Source organism: Schistocerca cancellata, chromosome 4 (assembly GCF_023864275.1).
Source record: "Schistocerca cancellata isolate TAMUIC-IGC-003103 chromosome 4, iqSchCanc2.1, whole genome shotgun sequence".
NCBI lineage: Eukaryota > Metazoa > Arthropoda > Insecta > Orthoptera > Acrididae > Schistocerca > Schistocerca cancellata.
Window position 1 is genome coordinate 939,263,552 of NC_064629.1, and position 16,266 is coordinate 939,279,817.

A 16,266-nucleotide genomic window follows, 5' to 3' on the forward strand; every position below is an offset into this window, starting at 1 on the left:
TTAATACTTGTTACGTTGACATCTAGTGTATTGTACTATATGTCGTAGTTCTGTATTTGCTGCAGCTAACCGTAAGTAATCGGAACAGAAAAAACCAGGACTTGAACTGCATACGCCTCGTACGCTTTGTTTACGGGACCAGCTGTTGGCGGGGCAACACATCAGCTGTCGCCTCCCCTCCTCTCTTCAGCGCTGTCCCTTCTCCTCGCCAAGAACTGGCCAGCGGCCATCATTTTTTCTCAGCCAGTAACAGCGCTCCGCGCGATGACGTATCTTATCACCACGTGCGCAGCCGCCTCCAGCGTCTCAACACGCAGCGCGTCCGAGTAGTTACAAAAACAAACCGCAGATTACTGCCCTATCCTCCGTGTATGACAGACTACAATGCATTTACCATCATTTTATATAACTAACAGCCTTTTTAAAAAAACTCTTATTCTAGATAATTAGCAATTTCTAATTCATCGTTATTTCCTGTACACGCTGAGCGCGTGATATTTGTCACTGCAGTAGCGGCCGGTCTCTCGCGGCTACACGCCGTCTCACATAACCGCTGACGTGCCAGTGCCTACTCCGCACCTACACGTGCGCTGCGCGCTCGCTAACAGCTCCAAGCTGGTTTCTTTCATGCAGCCGGAAGACACGGCAAACAAAATTCATTCAAACATCCCAATAAATCTTAACATAAATATTAAGTAGATGTGATTCATTGTTTAAATTCTTTTCCTCGTTTTGTTTCACATTAGCTGGATAAATCAAACGAAGTTCTTAACGATTTACATTATTCTGCATACCTTAGTCTGCCAATCCTATAAGTGAAGTTTCACTACTGCTTTGATTCATTGTATAAGGTACAAACTACAGCCCTAACCCTCTTACACATCGAACTATGAGGACATTTAACGTTATCTGCCCTGGACAAGGCCAGATATGGGCAAACCAATGCAATGCCACGGGTTTTTCACGCTACTGACGAGGCACAAACGACCAATCGTCCGGGCTGCCGTATATCGGTGGGCGATTGTTCCTTGGTTGCTACGCAGTTATTTTTGCCCTCCCCATTTATTTTACTCTACCGCCGTGGTCATTGTTCTATCCTGTTTTCCTTCTTCTGTCGATGAGGAGGCCCCTACAACATGTTAGGTACCCTCTTCCGACAGTACCGGTCTTTTAATCTTACCACCTATTTACACCGAGATATTGCTCTCCCTTGTTGCAGTCTTGCCCCAAAATATCGGCCGATGATCCATTGTGAGATACGTACTTTGCTTCTAATTAGCCGGTGATGTAAGCGCTACGGGAACTGTGCCTAGTTGTCCTTCCAGTTCAATTTGTTGTCGTCAGTTTTAAAACTAACACACACACAGCCTAGCAGCCAGCCCCAGATGGTCAGTGTTACATGTTAACGTTGAGCGTTCCGACTACTTACAGCGTTATTATTATACATCATTGTGTTTTTATTTTCCTGTCAATTTATGTCATTGTGTTTAATTATGTCATTATGCTAGCACTAGTGATTTATAGTTTATGATTTTCATTTTATGTAGTGTTATATACTGCGCGCACAAAAAGTGACGCTATTTATGCATGTATGTTATTCTAGCTTCAGAGCTATTTTTATTGCTTGAACAGTCGACACTTTTCCTAGTACAGCAGGTCGCTAATAACGCCGCTGATACTTTTATTACATGTATCGCAGGAAACCCATGTGCCTACACTAATTCTTATTAAGTCAGACGGACGCCCTTAGGTCCGCTGAACCACGGTATCGCAGATAGCTCCAATGCACTGCCTACCCCTCAATTATTAGACAGGTTGCCTTAGCACTGTTCGCAGGTTGCTCCATTGCCCTGCAAATTATATAATCATCAATCCAAGACTGCAGATTGCACTAATGCACTGCTGAACTTAGTCGAGTCACTCGCAGGTAGCTCATACGCACCGCGAACTTGTACTTACACGTCCCGAATCCTAGGCTCCTCGGTTGACCACAAAACAATTTATACATTAATTACCGTGAGATAATTTGCGCTCACACTACGCCTTTAGCACTCAACCACAAATGAACTGAGCCCCAGACGCTCTTTTATTACATTTTATACAACGCCACTTTCTTCTAGATGGCAATTCCATTGCAAAATCATCGGATTCTGCCAAAGATTCAGATACCGTTCCCCAGATGGCAGCCTTTTCCGTTGCTGAACGGATTAGTTGCTTTTCACCATCTGACAGTGCAAACTGCACTTTCAAGAACAATGTTGTTATATACACACACTGTCGGATTCTACTGACGTAGTACCTTATGCACTTCGTCAACCGACTAAAAAAACGACATCCCCTGACGGATTTCGTATCCGATTCGGAAGTTATGTTCGGGAAATATTCCCTTTATTTTATTTCTTGTCAATTATTATTACTTCAATGTCATGTTTTATTGTTATCAATTTATAGTCATGATTAATGTTAGTACACTTTATGGTTATACGTTATTTTTGTGTCATATTCGGTATTCCCTTTTAACTTTCATTGTTTCTGGACTGGAAGTATCTCTGATAGCACCTATTGGCCTTCAATTCGTATCCGCCATCAGCTACCATTAGTCACACATTTACACAACACTTCATACGCCCAATAACAACTCACAACACACTCACACTGTTCATATCCACACTACCTTGGTGTAACTTGTTGATGTTACCAGACCTCTATTGTCATATACTAAGTACATGAACAAGGCTTTTATCGTTTATGCCCTCCGCTCTTCGGAAGGGGAAAGGGAAGTACGTACGTATGTACGTTATGTTCAGTAGCAGTTTCTTTTAATCAACAACGTAATCAATTTACCTGTTGAACACTTAAGTTGTTCTGTTAAAATGGAATCAAACGTCTTTGTGACATCAGCTATTCGTTTATTATTGCTTTGAAATAGACTGTTACTTTTAAGTTGCACTTACAATGTCTTAGTCTCGGACGCAGAGCCACTAGCGCTCTCCGACGCTGTTATCTGAGCTCATCACTCTGCCGGCTCAGCGTTGATAAAGCTGCACTGCGCCGCCTCCACTGCTTCACGCCCAGCCTCTGTATTCACGAGCAACAGACTCGCTCTTGCTAACATTCATTTCCGACTTCAGTACAGTTAATCTCTCTATTGACCACTTCTCTAAGTAAAGATCCTACGATTATTGAGTTAACTTGAGTTGTCCTACCCTCATTCGGGTTTTCTACAGCTGAAAAACCACTCAATATTATTTCTGAAATTTATGAAGTACTTCATCTGTCTCGCCGTGTCGAGCCTTAGCGGGGTGGGTGCCCCTGCGTAGTGGCCAATGCGTGGGAGGTACCTAGGCTGTGCAGGTTTACACCGCGATCACAGGATTCCTTCTCATTTTATTCATTTAAAAAAAAAATAGAACTTTCTTCGTACAAAATCTCAAATTAATTAACGACACTTGGCCTTCGTCCCGTAGCAGGTTGAAAAATTTTTCCAGCGAGTTATGCTTAGTCTGCGCTGCGTAGTACTGCCTCCGCGTACAGCGTCTTTTTTGCTGACGCGTGATTGATCAGCGGATACTCAGTGTTGAATTACACCATTTTCGTGCCGCCTTGCTACCCCCACGGCTGCCAAACTGTTGGTTGCCTGCCGTGATTCTACTTCGTGGTCTTCTTCAGCAGTAAGCGTGACTGAACGGGTCCATCGTCGCTACTTGCCAGGTAATCATTGCTACAACGTTGTACCCCCTCTGTCATCTCTGAATTACTCATCAAGTAAGCCAGGAAATTTTTACTTCTAGGGTCACTAATACTTTCTCTCGCAGTCGACCGTTATCAACATTGGAAGCTGAAAGCAACCTCCCCTTTTACTATGCCGCGTTGGAGGTCAGACTTACCCGTAATTCGGACGGTATTCGGATGCGAATGAGGTTGCCAATCACGTGCGCAAATTGCGAATACGAGTGCTATCAGATATACACTTTTCCAGTCTCTTGGGCTACCCTTCACCACCATGTTGTTTGGCAGACTCAAGAATTTTTAATAGTTAGTCGGGATCGACAAACTCACGCCACTCTCTCTTGCGCTGAACTATCCAGTTGCTTCCACACAACACATTACTTATGCTCCACGCTAATTTTACACACTAACACTATTGAGTGCGAGATGTCACTGTTTTTAGCTGAAACTAATACACCTCCATGTCCTCGTGTTCTAGTCTCACTTCGTCAACCAATAATTCAGCCTGTTGGCAACAGTTTTCTGTTCGCTGTTCCACAGACTGTCACCGCCACCCTGGTGTGCCACCGTTCAATGTCAAAGACTGAATCGTACCGGGTAACACTGAATAATAGTGGCCTAGTGTATAATAGTTCAAGATGTGACGTATACGCTGCTTCTATGAGGATATCAGCTGAATTGCACTCCACCTTTCATGTCACCATTCCCACATTTACCTTATACCTTCCTGAACTCTCTTTTAAACTCCATCACCATGAGAAGCTAAAGAATTTACCGAATACCAATGATTCAGATCTACTCCAATCGATCAATCATCTCCTTACCCAGGAACACAACCAAGTTGCTCTTGACCGAGTGGCCTCACATATTGCTGATTGGCACCAAACCAAGCGATTAACCACCGTTGTATTACCCAGCGCTGGTTCGGTAATCATCATTGTAATGATTCTGATTATAGTATCCTGGATACTCTGTAAAAGAGGGTTTTGCAAATGTTTCACTTCCTTCCGAGAAGTAGTACCACCCCCACAACCTGAAGGTGAATATCACACCTGAAACTATCTGCCAACCTTGGTGCATGCGATCAGGCATGATCCCCCCCTTAGAATTAAGTTGTAGTCTAGGTGTCAGGTCAATGAACTAATTTTGTAATGGATTTGTATTTCTGTGTAAAGTCTATGGAATCACAGTTTAACTGTCGAGTTTTAATCCACATGTAAGTCATTTTGTTTTTTCTTTAAATTTTTGTCATTTTGTAATGTTCTCATTCACCCACTTGGGCAATTACCATTGTAATCCCAGATTTAAGAACTCAAAGTAATATTACGGGGAAAAACCCCCTTGTGACTGTTAGGCCACGAGGGTGGAGTGTTTCAGTGTGCTGTGCTCCGGTGCCCCTCATCATCGCCTGGGTACCCACCACCACTGATACCGCCGACACACACTCACAGCATGGCGCCGCCTCACTGCTGTCGCACCAACTTCACAAGTTTGTTATTCAAGAGCCTTCCTTCAGGCCCTTCAGGCCACTTTGTAACTTTTGCACATATTGATCATATATTTTTTTAAATGGAATAATCAACTAGAATAGGCTCATTCATTTTCATTCAGGGAGCCTTCTTTGGAAGGGGAAAGGATGTGCAGGGAAGAGACCCCCCAAGAGGGATCATTGCCGACAAAATTTTATTAAGTAAATTTTCAATGCACAATGTTCGGCCGTAGCCGGCTTAGGCATGCTGTGGTGGAAGGTGCTGGCCGGAAGACCACGGTCGGCACATTCCTGCCACGTGCTCCTCGGTCAGACTCAAGTCCCACGGGTTGGTTGCGCTGACGGGGGTACGCTACTAGCAAGGCGCGTTGGCAGAATCAACCCTCCAATCAGAAACTAATCGTGTGATCACGTGGGGACGCGGCCGGGAGCGGCGAGGGCGGCTTGGAAACAGCTCCGCGCTCTCTTAGCTTCTGACCTCGGCCCCGAGTAGTCGCTGCTCTAGCCTCTGCCTCACTGATGAGCAGACGGCAACCCCTCTTGGGGCTGCTCAGCCCTACGTAGGCACCCCTGTACCATCATTACCAGAATAAATTGGGTCCATTCCACTCAATTAACTGTCATTTTACAACGCCCTCCGCTCCTGACTTCTATCCTGACGAACACTGTGTACCCTTGTGTATTTGTGTTTTCCCTTTCTTTATGTGTTTAGCTGATGAGAGCTATGTTGTAGAATTTTTCTAATACTGTGTTATTTACTTTGTAAAGATGTTGAGACATTATTTATTCTGTTTTATTTTAATGCTCATGTGTGAAGTTGATGTTTCAATTATTATTCTGATCTTTTATGTATTTACTTTATCATAATTCCTGTAACACTGATGTATATGTTAGTTCGATTCTTTTGTAAAGCCTGTACCACAAATGTTATCTGTATTATTATGTTTTTAATGATGTATTTTGTACCTTTGTTATTGTATTCTTATGTTATAAAATTGTAATTGACACCAGTTCATCAAATTAAGTAACTTGTAAGTTCCGTTTCCCTGCACACGTTTCTGTTGGTCATAGTATATGGACAATATTTGAGAATTAGGGACTGTTAGTGTTTGCACGTGTGTTAATAATTCAGCAAGGGACTGGTTAACAGCATTGCTGGTTCTAAGGACAATTCCAAAAACTTCGTGAGTGTACAAGTGGTCGTCTATGGACTTGCTATATTCTCCGCAAGACTCTTCGATGGTGAATGTGCATCTGCACAGTCGCAACAGATGGCTGCTGGCCGTCTCTACAAGGACTATAGTGGGTCTGCATCTTTGATGGCCCACCAATACCATTATTTCTACAACGACTACAGTGGGTCTGCACCTCTGGTGGCCCACCAATACCATACTCTCTAGCAGGACTACAGTCGGTCTGCTCTGTGATGACCTACCTACCAATCTTCTTCAAAACGTCGAATGACTCTGCTGTGGGTTTGCTCTGTTGTGGCCCATTACCTGTCAGCATGTCAAGAGTCAGCACTGTCTTTCCGTTGGAAGGACAATACTATTTCTTCAAGACTGCATGGAAATCCACTACTTCCGTGTGCATTGTCTTTTACTGCTCAGACTTTGAGAAAAGAAACGGCAGTCTTACTATGACGAATGATCAGGACTGTCTTTATGGACTATGAGAAAATTTTAGCTTTTGACCAACATTGTATCAATACATGTGTGCATTTGATTTCTTTGTTATTGTAATTGTGAAAAAATTTTAACAAATATGTATTGGCCAGTGCCCAAAACAATTTGAAAAATTTTTTGTGGGGAGCATGGGGGCTATATAAGTAGGCTGTTTATGTTTTCTTATTGGCAACGTTACGTAGTGCTCTGTATGAAAATCACTGGCTGTGTTGTGTGCAGTATGTGGCTAGTTTGCATTGTTGTCTGCCATTGTAGTGTTGGGCAGCGGCAGCTGGATGTGAACAGCGCGTAGCGTTGCGCAGTTGGAGGTGAGCCGCCAGCAGTGGTGGATGTGGGGAGAGAGATGGCGGAGTTTTGTAATTTGTCATGAACTGCTATATATATTATGACTATTAAGGTAAATACGTTGTTTGTTCTCTATTAATAACTTTCATTTGCTAACTATCCCTATCAGTAGTTAGTGTCTTCCGTAGTTTGAATCTTTTATTTAGCTGGCAGTAGTGGCACTCGCTGTATTGCAGTAGTTCGAGTAATGAAGATTTTTATGAGGTAAGTGATTTCTGAAAGGTATAGTTTAATGTTACTCAGGGCCATTCTTTTGCAGGGATCTTTGATAGTCAGATTGCGTTGCGCTAAAAATATTGTGTGGCAGTTTAAGCACAGTCTTGTATAATTGTTCAAAGGGGACGTTTCAGACTTTCAACAGCAAAACTATTTTGTACATCAACTTTAGTGAGGTGGAGGGTGCAGAAAACCACTGAGTACCTAGAAATTTATCTCTTCTGCCAAGACCTTTTGATGAAAGCTCGAAAAAAATAGTTTGTTGTTGTTGTGGTCTTCAGTCCTGAGACTGGTTTGATGCAGCTCTCCATGCTACTCTATCCTGTGCAAGCTTCTTCATCTCCCAGTATCTACTGCAACCTACATCCTTCTGAATCTGTTTAGTGTATTCATCTCTTGGTCTCCCTCTACCATTTTTACCCTCCACACTGCCCTCCAAAGGTAAATTTGTGATCCCTTGATGCCTCAAAACATGTCCTACCAACCGATCCCTTCTTCTAGTCAAGTTATGCCACAAACTTCTCTTCTCCCCAATCCTATTCAATACCTCCTCATTAGTTACGTGATCTACCCACCTTATTTTCAGCATTCTTCTGTAGCACCACATTTCGAAAGCTTCTATTCTCTTCTTGTCCAAACTAGTTATCGTCCATGTTACACTTCCATACTTCAGTCCTGAGACTGGTTTGATGCAGCTCTCCATGCTACTCTATCCTGTGCAAGCTTCTTCATCTCCCAGTATCTACTGCAACCTACATCCTTCTGAATCTGTTTAGTGTATTCATCTCTTGGTCTCCCTCTACCATTTTTACCCTCCACACTGCCCTCCAAAGGTAAATTTGTGATCCCTTGATGCCTCAAAACATGTCCTACCAACCGATCCCTTCTTCTAGTCAAGTTATGCCACAAACTTCTCTTCTCCCCAATCCTATTCAATACCTCCTCATTAGTTACGTGATCTACCCACCTTATTTTCAGCATTCTTCTGTAGCACCACATTTCGAAAGCTTCTATTCTCTTCTTGTCCAAACTAGTTATCGTCCATGTTACACTTCCATACATGGCTACACTCCATACAAATACTTTCAGAAACGACTTCCTGACACTTAAATCTACACTCGATGTTAACAAAGTCCTCTTCTTGAGAAACGCTTTCCTTGCCATTGCCAGTCTACATTTTATATCCTCTCTACTTCGACCATCATCGGTTATTTTACTCCCTAAATAGCAAAACTCCTTTACTACTTTAAGTGTCTCATTTCCTAATCTAATTCCCTCAGCATCACCCGACTTGATCTGACTACATTCCATTATCCTCGTTTTGCTTTTGTTGATGTTCATCTTATATCCTCCTTTCAAGACACTGTCCATTCCGTTCAACTGCTCTTCCAAATCCTTTGCTGTCTCTGACAGAATTACAATGTCATCGGCGAACCTCAAAGTTTTTACTTCTTCTCCATGAATTTTAATACCTATTCCGAATTTTTCTTTTGTTTCCTTTACTGCTTGCTCAATATACAGATTGAATAACATCGGGGAGAGGCTACAACCCTGTCTTACTCCTTTCCCAACCACTGCTTCCCTTTCATGCCCCTCGACTCTTATAACTGCCATCTGGTTTCTGTACAAATTGTAAATAGCCTTTCGCTCCCTGTATTTTACCCCTGCCACCTTCAGAATTTGAAAGAGAGTATTCCAGTTAACATTGTCAAAAGCTTTCTCTAAGTCTACAAATGCTAGAAATGTAGGTTTGCCTTTTCTTAATCTTTCTTCTAAGATAAGCCGTAAGGTCAGTATTGCCTCACGTGTTCCAACATTTCTACGGAATCCAAACTGATCTTCCCCGAGGTCGGCTTCTACCAGTTTTTCCATTCGTCTGTAAAGAATTCCCGTTAGTATTTTGCAGCTGTGACTTATTAAACTGATAGTTCGGTAATTTTCACATCTGTCAACACCTGCTTTCTTTGGGATTGGAATTATTATATTCTTCTTGAAGTCTGAGGGTATTTCGCCTGTCTCATACATCGTGCTCACCAGATGGTAGAGTTTTGTCATGACTGGCTCTCCCGAGGCCATCAGTAGTTCAAATGGAATGTTGTCTACTCCCGGGGCCTTGTATCGACTCAGGTCTTTCAGTGCTCTGTCAAACTCTTCACGCAGTATCTTATCTCCCATTTCGTCTTCATCTACATCCTCTTCCATTTCCATAATATTGTCCTCAAGTACATCGCCCTTGTATAAACCCTCTATATACTCCTTCCATCTTTCTGCCTTCCCTTCTTTGCTTAGAATTGGGTTGCCATCTGAGCTCTTGATATTCATACATGTGGTTCTCTTCTCTCCAAAGGTCTCTTTAATTTTCCTGTAGGCAGTATCTATCTTACCCCTAGTGAGACAAGCCTCTACATCCTTACATTTGTCCTCTAGCCATCCCTGCTTAGCCATTTTGCACTTCCTGTCGATATCATTTTTGAGACGTTTGTATTCCTTTTTGCCTGCTTCATTTACTGCATTTTTATATTTTCTCCTTTCATCAATTAAATTCAATATTTCTTCTGTTACCCAAGGATTTCTATTAGCCCTCGTCTTTTTACCTACTTGATCCTCTGCTGCCTTCACTACTTCATCCCTCAGAGCTACCCATTCTTCTTCTACTGTATTTCTTTCCCCCATTCCTGTCAATTGTTCCCTTATGCTCTCCCTGAAACTCTCTACAACCTCTGGTTCTTTCAGTTTATCCAGGTCCCATCTCCTTAAATTCCCACCTTTTTGCAGTTTCTTCAGTTTCAATCTGCAGTTCATAACCAATAGATTGTGGTCAGAATCCACATCTGCCCCAGGAAATGTCTTACAATTTAAAACCTGGTTCCTAAATCTCTGTCTTACCATTATATAGTCTATCTGATACCTTTTAGTATCTCCAGGATTCTTCCAGGTATACAACCTTCTTTTATGATTCTTGAACCAAGTGTTGGCTATGATTAAGTTATGCTCTGCGCAAAATTCTACAAGGCGGCTTCCTCTTTCATTCCTTCCCCCCAATCCATATTCACCTACTATGTTTCCTTCTCTCCCTTTTCCTACTGACGAATTCCAGTCACCCATGACTATTAAATTTTCGTCTTCCTTCACTACCTGAATAATTTCTTTTATCTCGTCATACATTTCATCTATTTCTTCGTCATCTGCAGAGGTAGTTGGCATATAAACTTGTACTACTGTAGTAGGCATGGGCTTTGTGTCTATCTTGGCCACAATAATGCGTTCGCTATGCTGTTTGTAGTAGCTAACCCGCACTCCTATTTTTTTATTCATTATTAAATCTACTCCTGCATTACCCCTACTTGATTTTGTATTTATAACCCTGTAATCACCTGACCAAAAGTCTTGTTCCTCCTGCCACCGAACTTCACTAATTCCCACTATATCTAACTTTAACCTATCCATTTCCCTTTTTAAATTTTCTAACCTACCTGCCCGATTAAGGGATCTGACATTCCACGCTCCGATCCGTAGAACGCCAGTTTTCTTTCTCCTGATAATGACGTCCTCCTGAGTAGTCCCCGCCCGGAGATCCGAATGGGGGACTATTTTACCTCCGGAATATTTTACCTAAGAGGACGCCATCATCATTTAATCATACAGTAGAGCTGCATGTCCTCGGGAAAAATTACGGCTGTAGTTTCCCCTTGCTTTCAGCCGTTCGCAGTACCAGCACAGCAAGGCCGTTTTGGTTAATGTTACAAGGCCAGATCAGTCAATCATCCAGACTGTTGCCCCTGCAACTACTGAAAAGGCTGCTGCCCCTCTTCAGGAACCACATGTTTGTCTGGCCTCTCAACAGATACCCCTCCGTTGTGGTTGCACCTACGGTACGGCCATCTGTATCGCTGAGGCACGCAAGCCCCCCCACCAACGGCAAGGTCCATGGTTCATGGGGGGGGGGGAAAAAAATAGAGGAAACTGATATTTCCACTTGTGAATACCAATGTCGGTGATATACCAGATTCCAAATCATACTTATAATTTATGAAGCCAACTAAGGTGTTGCTCGTGTCTAGAGAACCAGAAAATGTGTCTTCCACTTCTCCTTCTGTGTTCTAAAATTGCTTGTAAATGTAGTGCGGCTGCCAATACCTAGCGCAAATATACTGTTTATCTGATCTGGTGGCACAGTATAGCACTGTAGTCGATTGCATCCAGTCATCTCCACCCACATATTCTACATTTGCTGTGCATTTGCTCTGTTTACTGTATGTGTCCCAGGATGGCTCCCAGGACCCACAGTAGACCTGAGTTAGCGTTCAAGTGTGGATCCATACACGTTATATCCGTAGTGATGTTGTGTTGGAAATCCACAATATGGCATGTCCGGGATAGGGTTTGAATGTGGATTCGCCATGCACAATGTCGGGAGCGATGATGGGATGCAGATCCACAAGATACCACATCTGAGTTAGTGTTTGAGTGTGGATCTGCTACGCATTGTATGTCGAGAGCGATGTTCAAAGACGGATCCACAACATGAGACATCTGGTATAGGGCTCACAGGTGAACCAACCACGTGTTACCTCCGAAGATGTTTTCTATGTTCGAAGTTGGGTCCATCAGTGGGAGGACCGGGTCTTAGGAGCCGTTCATGACACATGCACATATACAAACATTCATAAAATAGAGCAAACGCACTGCAAATGTAGAATATGTGGGTGGAGGCGACTGGATGCAATCGAATACATTCTAGAGAGAGAGGTTTATGTTGCTGCAGGTCATATGACCATTTCTTTCTGAGGTTCTGTCAGGATGCATCAGTCGTGTAACATAGCCTGTGTTCGACTCGCATACAGCCACGTGTTCTTTGTGTGTGACTTGCGAATGTTAACAGCAAACCTCTTGGTCATCACAGGACTTCCATCTCATGTGCGATGAAATGTGACCATCCTGTTTCGATACTTTCATCTACACGAACAACGATTTATGTGACATACTCAATTCCCATGTCGCATTTTGGGTATAAAATCGAGACTTCAGTTTCATAACTAAGGTGATTCTAAGTTAGTGATAGGTGTTTGTAAGGCACTGCAATCCCCATGTATACATCTGCTTGAGAGATGTACTGTTTACAGAGTTAGTGGCAGGATGATGTGTAATTTCACTTGTCAAACGCCTCTGCTATGAGATAATCTGTTTCCTAGCAGGATTCATTCTCTGTTACTAACGATCATTTTATAAAGAACTGAGGTGACCATAGTATAATTTTTGAACCGTGATCAGATATGAACAGTGGACGTTGTACATCTCTGGAAAGTTACATTGTGCATGTATCACACAGAATCGATATTTTAAGGAAGTAGTATTTTCATTTTACAGTTCGTTACCATAGTTTATCATAGAGAAAACTACAAGAAGGATGCATGTCATGCGCTAGAAATATATTTCTTACATTGGAATATTAATAGCGTTACATTCCATACGACTAATAGTTCAGAAACTGAACCGATGAAACATGATAGCCTTTTTTAAGTGCAGAACCGTGTAACCCTAGGAGTGCGTGTGTTTGTATTCTCTCTTACCAATACCTTCCCGGTACTGATCCCAGACACTATAACAATACTTTCGAATTGATTGCGTAGTTGATTTACATAAAAATGCTTCAAACTCCATCCGTTTGGATCTCCATCATGCATAAAAACCACCCATTTCTTGTTCTTCATAACTGTCTGCTATTACATCACAACACTTTCAAATCTACCACTATACACCGATAAGGGGTGATAACCTCCTCAAAATGCGCACATCTGTAGAAATCTTGTGCACTTACAGGGGTGTGGAACACCAGTTATGGACTCGGCAAGCTCCATTCATTCACAAGACGCAGAATGTAGCAGTTTACTCCCGGTCAGCTGCCGATCAGATCGGTAACAGTGCTGCAGAATGGGTCGGTCAAAGACAGTGCGAGGGGGTCTTTCATTCTCTAACGTTATCGTAAGAACGCGAGAATGTCCTGTGACTCCCATCTGCCTAGAGACAGATCGTAAATTATGCACTATGCTCAAGGTGTTAAAAATATGTGGGTCACTGTCTGGTATACTTTGATGATGTAGATGTTCGAGAATTAACAATGAATGAACGTACTGCACACTTATCTATCTACATCCGCAACGGTACATGCAAAGTAGAGGTGGGGGCCGTTTAGCGATGATACTGAAACTGGGAAGCATGCTGTTGCATCATTGGTCGGTGTTGAAATTACTGTAAAATTGCTCAAATTGTTTGCACTATCCACTGTGATGCTTATTATTACAGTATACCCACGACATCTTTTCAATCCCATCCATCCAATGGTATGCTGTTGGTTACCACATGATGATTGACTGACATCACTTGTTTGAGATGGAGAAAGAGTTTTGGTGGAGGGGCAACACCTCTGGGGGTATATAGCACCAAAACAGTGATCACGCACATGACTTCAGATAAGGAATCCATCGAAACAGAACACAGAGTCATCAGCTTTCTTGTCACTGTGACAGATGAGTTTATATGTAGAGGTCATCAGTCACCTTCGGAGAGCAGATTGGAAACGCTCCACAATGCCGCAAAAATCTTCCGGTTTCCTTATGTTGTAACTGTCTTTTACTTAAACTTTTATTTAAAATCGTCCAGTGCGTGTGTGTTTGTCATGGTAGCAGCAGCAACAACATGATTTACACTGTGCTGCATCTAGTTTTCTGTGAGAGGCAATGGTTTGGAACATGTTATTGTCAGTTTAGAATCTGACGCAAACATCGAAGTCGTGGCGGGAAAAAACAAAATGTATGGCAGTGTACAAAGGGTGTTACAGCAGAAAAAAGCAGTGTTTGAAACAAGGAGACAGGGAGCCTCCCTTGCGACTGACAGTATAGTCTGTGGGATACAGTCATCCTCCTACAGCACAGGCGTAAACACTTTACTCTGGTCTGGGCAAGCGACTTCGATCACTGGCCGCCTGCTCCAATGGATCAATGCCTGTGTATTTAATAGGATCGCCACATGTGCCCGATGCCAGCATGCAGACGGTATTTGTTTTCGATATATCGGAAGAGAGAGATGTGGTAAAAATCATGTCAAGTTCTCTATTGTATGCAGTTAGCAGAGCTTTTATAGTTCGTAATGTTGGCGTGATAGACGTGAATGACCCTGAGGGACGTGGATCTGTTTCAGACTGTAATACCTGGATTATGTTGAGTCTTCCTCATTTTCCCAATAAGAAACACCAACATAACTGTTCGTATAGTCTTTATACTACCCCATGTTGCAGGAGCGGGTTTCCTTTGGCACTGACCTTGCACGTCGTACACTGTTGGTGGAGCTATGCCAACATGTTCCCATTTCCATTGAATTGTCAAAACACGGTTTTGTCGCTCTAACTCAGCTTAGCCTGTTTCTACACAGGTTGCAGAATGTGGTAGATATAGCTCTCTCTTACTTCTGCTCAGTTCCGACTTAAAATGGAACGATCGCATGTGCAAAGCTGTAGGGTGGCAGCACAGAGTCTTAGGGGCAGTTGCAAGATGCATAGGGACTATCTAAAATTTTACTGTAGCAGATAGGTTCGAAAAAGGTGACTCATTTCGAGATATGAGAGTGCCAGAAATATGATTCACTCATGGCTGTAATCATTAAGACTTCTCCATAGGATCCAACGCAGGTATGTAGTGGAATGGAAAGACTTGTTTCCAAATGACAGACATATTTTCTACCAGAAAGCGTAGCGCTAGAGATCTGAAAAGCTAGTGTACATTACTTACAACTTCAATAAGCACACCATCTACTGTTTGTGATCCTTCTCAATCGATCATCGCCCATCACTCTTTGGATATATCACTGAACCTCTGACGCGGCGTCGAGACAGAATTCGTTACAGATACTGGAGAAATATATAGCGACAGCATGAGAGAGTCGCAAATACAGACTTCAGCCACGTTCATTAGCTGTATCACTTTTTAAATTCGATGATTTTACTATGAGCTTAAATCCATCGGCGACATGTAACCGCACTGTTGGTCTGATAATATAAACTCCGACGATCACCGTCTATATTCGGTGTCGCGGTATTTGTCTGGAAAAACTACTTCATTCGGAGATAATGCCATACCTAGATTTATAAGACTTGTATAGATTTTGACATGGATATTGTTAGCGATCCTTGTGAGCGCCTGTAGAACCAAGACCACTTGTGACAGTAACATAGTCTTGTTTTTAACATCTGGCTTCTTGTAAGACGGTTACGTTTCTCTTTCTAAGACAATGCGGTACCACTCGCAAGAAAAACTTATGAGGCATGTCCACCCATCGTGATTTTCGCTCAGTATCGTTTTGTATCACCAGCAATCAGTTATTGACGAAGTATTATACTTGGTAGTAGGTTTTTTTTTTTTTTTTAATACAGTCAGAGAGAGTCCCTTTAGTCAGCTGTAGTGCCAGCTCTGCCAGTGTCGTGGTAATTGCCGTCTGCTTCACATCTCCTATGCTGCGTAAATTTAGGTGTTAACTGTGTTTTTCTTACTTGTCACTACTTTTTCCGTGTGTTTTTGCTTTTAGGAAACTTTAATTATCGAGTACTAGTTATAGTGTTCCATAGATTTCGTGTTTGTTTTGAATACAGTCCAGAAACAGTCAGTGCTTATTTTCATTGTTTCCAACAAGGAGTGTCTAGTAACCACAGCTTAGTCAGCTATCAACCGCCTTTAGTGAATTAGAAGTCTAGTTAAAAGTTGACTACTTAACTCTCTACAGTAAATTGATTTCTTAGGACAGATAGGATGT